This window comes from Chenopodium album, chromosome 18 (genome assembly GCF_948465745.1).
Source record: "Chenopodium album chromosome 18, dcCheAlbu1.1, whole genome shotgun sequence".
Lineage (NCBI taxonomy): Eukaryota > Viridiplantae > Streptophyta > Magnoliopsida > Caryophyllales > Amaranthaceae > Chenopodium > Chenopodium album.
Genome location: NC_137851.1, coordinates 29,723,964 through 29,731,697, shown reverse-complemented (window position 1 = coordinate 29,731,697; position 7,734 = coordinate 29,723,964). Strand labels below are relative to the sequence as shown.

The following is a 7,734-nucleotide window of genomic DNA, read 5'->3' as shown; positions in this document are numbered from 1 at the left end:
ATTATGATCAGTTTTATAATACTGGTGATCACTTTATTAGAGATACTTTATGCATGGCCATGAGTATGATGTGATGTAAGTACACCAATGTGTTTCTTTCTACAATTGGCAAGACAATTAACTAATTCTCATACTCCATTGGAGCATTGATTGTAATCTTGATACATGCTAATCTTGTTGGACAACATTTATATTCTTTTGGAGTTACCTATTAACACTCATATAGAGTTTAGTATCTTAAATATCCATCCAAAACATAATATATTAACTATTGAAAACTTTAATATATTATTCATATGACGTAGTGTTTATAGATTTCAGGTTCATATGTACAAAGTTTGGTTTACTCAACATTCCAATAATCTAACTTCATACATTTATATGAAACAATAAGTATTCACGTAATAGTCATTGTCATTACATATATACTATAATTTATATATCAATCAATTTCATTCACATCTAATATAAAATAAATAAATAAAGGAGTGTCCTTAAATTCATCTTCATACAAATACTACCTATCATAATTTGAGGTAAATAATAGAAATTTATGGTCATTAAAATTACTACATCATGCATTTATAAGTAATCTTACTAATCTCATAAGTAATGATATTATCAATTTTCGTCATCAAAAAGTTAAGATGAAACACGAGTCTCCATGACACTGCCTAGGGTCTCTGGATCGAATCCCAGCTAGGATACAAATTAGTTACATACCATGATTAGTTCACAATATAACAACATCGTGTCAAAGTTAGACGACTTCTTGAATAACTCGACTCATAACACATAGATATAAAGTATAATAGATATATCCAATGCAATAGAATACTCCCACTAAGATCATATATATACCAGCTTAAAAGGATTAGGCGCAATGACTAGGGTCATTAATGATTTGATGTTATTCAAATGAAATAGATATACTCATATACTGTAAGCACACATATGATGATCCAATTATCAAAAACTTATATGAACCAAAGAAAGAAGTTATCCTTGACTGTTTGTCTTTTTAGTCTATAATTTCAATAAACCTTGTGGCTAGTACACTTTATAGACGAGTTATTTGGCTCACTCAACAAACTTATTGAAATATGCAAAATTAAAACATTAATTAGCAAAGTTTTGCCAAGCGATAAAAATATAGTGTGTTATAAAAGGCATTGGCCTAGGGATTAAACGCTGAGCATGCAACTTTTACTGTTACTAAAGGAGCCTACGCGCGCAATGTTATGGTTGAATTGCCCTAATACTAAAAGTTTGTTAGGTAAGCCTTTATACACTTACTAAGAAGTTAATGGTATCAAATGTTTCGAGTTCCACCCCCTCACTTCAATATAGTTCAAATCTAGTGGAGGATGAGCTATGGTGATTAAAGGAACTTTAGTTAGTCATTTGATCCACTCCAAGCCTATAGTTTTAAAATGATATAAGCTAAATAAAGTGTAGGATTTTCATTGAACAAATAAAGAACTTATTGTAGGATTACTGAAAAGTAGACCATTGGTGTGATATTTTAGGTATTTGGCATAATTTCTTAGAGCCTAAGTTTGCAAGAGTCATTCAAAGAAAATCATTGAAGCACAGAGCTTAAAAATGATATAAGTGTGCACTGTTTCCATAACCTTGTATATAATTGTGTAACTTAAGTTCTTATAAAATACTACAGAATGAAATTCCAATACAACATGAATTATGCTTACTAATGAATGCCACATTGTGAAAATCTATTTTAAAAGGTGAAGTATCTTGTAAATCGAAGGAAAATTCTATCAAACTAAGCAATATTCATAAGTGGTACAGATGATAATATGAAGGGAGCTACTGTCAAAACACCAGAAAGCAGCCTGTCGAAAGTTGGAAACCATGGCCTTGCGTCTTATAATCCTCTCCAAGCAATTTGTTGCCCCATCTATAATTTTATCACACCTTCATAAGCATCTTGACCTGTGGATACATAAAAAAAAAAAAAAAATAACAGTACATAGTTAAGGAAAGAGGCAGAAGAGTAATAAAAGTTAAAAGAACCCAGGACATGAAAAAAAAAAAGGAGCTACTAAGCAAAATTACAGACCAAGATGATGTAGGGGGAAAACAGGGGTGGTATTGGATTAAGAGTGACTTGGTAATTTACTTCTCTAGTTCTCTACACTTGAATTCTATGATGAAAATATTACACTTAAAACAAATAAGCTTTGCTATATATAATCTAACATCTGTACTACAAAAGATAAGGAGAACTTACCTTCTGCAATCTTAGTCACAATACCATGGCTATTGACATCAACAACAACGGGAAACACAGCAACATCTTTGACAAGTTCCTTGCCAACAAAAGACTTGTTAAAAAGGGAAGACTGGCAAAACCCCTTCCTTCCAAAGCCTACAGCATGATGAAGAAAATTGATAAATGATAGAGAATCCTTCAACATCAATACATTAAAGAAGCAAAAAGAATACAATTCAATAAATTTACAACGAAGAGGTGCCATAATATTTATATGAGCATATATCGAGTATCTAGTAACTTGAAAAAGCAACAAATCAGTTACTACTAAATGAAATGACAGTATGTGATGCAAAACTATCATATTTCGAGAACCGAGAACATAGGTGACATAAGAGAAGTAAAAAGACTGTAATTTTTAGTTTATCTTTCGGATTAAGACGTTATGTCAAACTATTAGAAGATTTAAAATATTTTCAGTTTATTTTTTATATTTCATGTGAAGTCAATTATTATTTTGTCTAAACCTGAGATTGTGAAAGAAAAACCTTCATACTCAACAACACTTTCACCTAGCGGCCATTGTTGTATCTCCTCTTTTCGCATGCATAATAAGATTCTCATTTAGTGAACAAATTTACTTGTTCTAGGCTTCTACCTGTGTTATAAATCCCTCCATCCCCCAATATTTGCCCACTTAAAATCTATGATCTAACTTATGATGGAGTTAAAAACACTGTGGAATTGAGGTAGTACATCCTTCACTTTTAAAATAGCTTGATGAATTACGGAGTACCTTGGCCCTTTATGAACTGTAACATCACGTGTCAATTACATTAGTGAGCCTGATTTTCTCTTTAAACACCCCTTTTGTCTCTCTTTCTTCCTCTACCTTTCTTCTCTCTCTCCTCCAATCCACCAAACAAACGATGATTTCTCCATTGAAGTGCCTTCTGAGCTTTCTCTCCTCCATTGAAGCAGTTTAACTCTTATAAATAGTGGTTTTTTTATTCTAGTGACAAGGTTGATATAACTACAATAAAAAAAACCACATCATTATAGTACTGTAACACAGAAATAACATTCCGTAAGATCATCAATGTCAAATCATCTTATAGAATTGACTCTTTCTAAGATAAATATAACAATAGATGTATCAAGAAAGTTAAAATATAAATAATATTGCAATAGATTTTCTAAAATAGTATAAATGCAGCAAAAAGATTGACCTTTAAAATACAGAGAAAAGGCTTCCTGACATACATTTCTTAGACTTAGGAACTCAAAATAAACATGGATCCCGATCAAAGTTTCAAGCGTGGTTGCTTTATGAAAATTCTCATAATTATGGTCCATAATAAAATGATGTTGGAGTGTGAATAATTAGACATTAGTTTTGGTGGTAAAGTGAAGAGTTTCTGGCAAATAGTTCAGGACTTATAATAGTCTTCCATATACAATTTCTACTAAAATTAAATAAGCTCACATGAACTCATCAATGAACTAATGACAAATGAAATATAACTTCTACAAATTAAGAAAAACAGACAATAGAAATATAACTTATCATTAAAAAATAATAGCAATGAATATAGCAAAATTCAGAACATTATCAAGAGAATCAAGTTACAAAAAAATAAAAAAAATAAAAAATAAAAATAAAAAATAAAAAATAAAAAATAAAAAAAAAATCCAAAAGACGAATGAATTTACCAGGAATCTGGGAAGATACGTTAAAGCCATCAACAAACCTGTTCGATTAAAAACATCTAAAAAATATTTAAAAATATACAAATAGACCTAAAAATACTAATGACAACTAATGAAGTTACCAGGTGAAACGGGGCGTATATAAAGAGGAGACAATTGATGAAATATTAAATAATATTGATAAATTAAATCAGATTTCAGATGGTGTAAAACCCTAAGAAAAAGCCCAATTGGTAAAATCAATCAATTGAAACCCTTGATTGAGAAAACCAGATGCACACCATTATATAGAAAAAGGACAAAGAAATTCTTTAAAATAGAGAAGAAGAGTACCTGCTATTGTGAATGTGGACCGTGGTGACGGTGGAGATGAGGATGAAGGAGGTGCTTTAGATCTCCATCAAAGATCATAGAGAAAGATGAAAAGTAGTGATCTTTGGATAACTTAGTAACTGAAAGTTGAAGAAGAGAGAAAGAGGTCAAATAAGGGTAGATAGGTAAATAAACTATTTTAAGGGTATAAACGTCAACACACTGTTCATAAGAGTAAGCTTTAACTTTTTATATTTTATTATTATTTATTATTTATTATTATTATATAATATAATAAGGTAGAGATTTGTTTTCATTCTCAATGAAGGTCAAACCCCATCTTACATGGTACATTCTTATTAAAGACAAATTACATCATCATAGTCTGGCAGTATGTATTAGACCTGGCAATCCCGAATCAGACCCGAATGACCCGATTCATGACCCGAAATTGCCCAAAAACATTGATCCGAAATCCGAAATTGACCTAGTCTGACCTATACCCGACCCGAAAATAGAGTTGACCCGATCCTGACCCGACACCCGAACTGACCCGACCTAAAGTTGACCCAACCCGAATTGTTTGACCCGAACAGACTCGATACTCGAAATTGACCCGAACAAACCCGATACCCGAATGTTCGGAACTAAAATTACCTTATAATTGAACTTAAAATGTCTTGTACCAAAAATAACTCAAATGTTCATCTTTAATCGTAGATAAGCTCATAAACTGAATTGGTAATGTTTGTTATAACAATAACAAAATATATATTGCGTATAAAATTATTGATTTGAGCTTGATTCACAAATGAAACAACCCGAACATGACCCGACCAGATTTTGACCGGACCCGAATATGACCCGAAATTGATCCAACCCGAACATACCTGACCCGAAATTGACCCGACCCGAACTGAACCCGATTCCTGACATGAAGTTGACCTGAAACCCGAATCAACCCGACCCGATCCATACCCGACCCGAATATTAGCTGACCCGAAAGTGACCCGACCCGAATAACCCATTTTCCAGGTCTACTATGTATTACTATATAAGAAGTTATTATTGGCAAAAATCTAGGAACGGTTACAATCACGTTTAAAATATCATCTTAATATATACTCCGTAGTAAATAATAATAGTAATTAAGAACCATTATCAATAATTTAATGATTTAATCAAATAGGAAGCCGGCAATCATACATACTAAAATGATAAAATACGACTCTACAAGCATACTTAGGCATCTTAGCAATCTATGTAATATTATAGACATGTTGATTTATAGACATAATGTTGATAGTATAATGTTAAATAAATCACAAAGTATAAATTTTTGTATTTCTCATCATGAAAATCAAGGCCACAATTTAAAGTTATATAGGCATATCTTTCACAATAATATCTTTACAATATTTATTAATTTGATATTGTCCTAATATAAAAACAAAGTCATATAATCCTAAACGTTTAGGGTCAAGGGAAAAAAAAACAGAATAATCATGAATAAATGAGACATAGTAGACGAAAATGGCTCAATCAGGATATAAAATATGACAGATGCCTAACTTTATTAATATAATAAGCAAATCAATTTGGTACAAACTCATATCCAAGACAAATTATGGCAATACATAATATCAGTAAAAATAAACAAAGCATGATGAACAAAAGCGTAGTAGGCTCACTATTGGAATGAAAAGCAAATCAAAACAAACAATCACAATATACTAATCTTAAACTACTATACTTTATTAAATAATCTCCATAAGCCAACAGCCAACTCAAAGTTGATAGAAGTTTCATAACTTTTGACTAGAAAATTGACAGATCTATAATTTTATGTATACGTACCTCTTGATCTTATGAATCAATAATACTGCGTACCTTTTGATGATTCAGAATGATAACATGTTATGAAATTAAAGAGAAAGAGGAGAAAGTAGGAAAGAGAATAAATTTATATTCTTCATACTGAATAATATGGAAGTACGTACATGTATATATACATGTGATACAATTAGGGTTTTCTTGTAAAATAATAAACCTATATATCTAGAATATCCTAAAATTATCAAAAGGGTATAATGGGCATCCAATAAATACCTATATTATATAACAATTCTAAGCTAATGATTTAAAACTAATAATAAGTAAAAAGTTGCGGAACAAAAAAAAAAAAAAAAAAAAAAGAGTAAGTGCCTGTTCTCATACGTTTATTTTCAGTTCAGTTCAGTCAGTTCAGTTCACTTTATGTGTAATGATATTGCTAATAATATAAAACCAAATTTCATTCTTTTAAGCTCTTATTACAACAACGACAATAATAATAATAATAATAATAATAATAATAACAATAATAATAATAATAATAATAATAATAACATTGTATTAATTAGAATAATAAAGAGAGTGGTATACAGTTGGGGGGGTTGGCTCTGTTTAATTTCGTTCCAACTTTTTCTTTTTTTTTATTATTATTTTTTTAATTGTGATAATTTTTTACAAAGTGTTTTGTGTTCTTTTGTCATAATAATATTTTATTTTTTAATTAAATAGTATATGTTTTTAAAATGTTTTAGTGTTTCATGTTTTTAATATATTTTCCATAAATATTTCAATTACATAGTATTTTTTTCTTAAATATTTTAATATGTATATTTGTATATACACATATGTATAATAATAAATAATCAAAGATCACTAATCCGTAGTTAAAAATCACTAATTAATAAATTCAGTTCAGTTCAGTTCAGCTCATTTCAGTTCAGTTCAGTCAATGAGAACATACCCTAAAAGAATGTTTCTAACCTCCCGTCAAACCACTACTACCACCCCTTTTATAGGAAAAACATATCTTAATAAAACGTCTATGAAAAACTAATCCCCACCAAACTAAAAGTCATATCAAGTTAAATAAACAAAAGCTGCTTAATTAAACGATCACTCATCATCAAGCAAACCTAAGCAGCCGGCCTAGTTTGTAGGCCCATTAATTACTAACACTGATACGAGAACGGGCCCGATCAGTCTTCAATTCTCACGGCTAGCAGCTTAATCGGTGAGCCCTACACCCTAGTGTAGGTAGGGCTGGTACCTACACCCCCCTTTAAACGACGCGTTTAGCATCCTACCTACATCCCATAACCCACTAACCTGCATTAACTACCCACCAAATCATTTTCTCTCTAAAACCTTCTTCTTCATTTCTCTAGACTTTTTCTCTCAACAAAACCAAAAAATCGAAACCAAAATTGCTTCAAAATACTCCGAAATTGCTTCAAAATACTGCTGAATTATATTGCTTCAAATGTCTGACATTCGTGACGAAATTCAACAATTGCAACATCATTCACAGAAAGAGTAAGTAATTTGTTCATTTTACTATAATTTTTTGTACGAACCCTAGTTTTTCTATTTTATTTTGAAAATACATGTTCAGAAACATAATCTAATTTGATTAGAATTATTTT

At 30.6% G+C, this 7,734-nt stretch overlaps 1 long non-coding RNA gene across 4 annotated transcripts; it reads right to left on the bottom strand.

Moving 5' to 3' along the window:
* Window positions 1-1,599: 1,599 nt before the first annotated feature.
* LOC145590758 (uncharacterized) lies at window positions 1,600-4,429 on the bottom strand. 4 transcript variants are annotated; one of them, XR_014102149.1, is made up of 5 exons: window positions 4,280-4,429; window positions 3,950-4,005; window positions 3,033-3,269; window positions 2,255-2,392; window positions 1,600-1,956 (listed from the first exon to the last, which is right to left on the bottom strand). It is a non-coding gene; the product is annotated as an uncharacterized LOC145590758 (long non-coding RNA). The 4 variants fall into 4 exon arrangements; XR_014102150.1 differs by having other exon boundaries at window positions 3,950-3,987; window positions 4,280-4,421; XR_014102147.1 differs by lacking the exon at window positions 3,033-3,269 and having other exon boundaries at window positions 4,280-4,425.
* Between the last annotated feature and the right edge of the window lie 3,305 nt (window positions 4,430-7,734).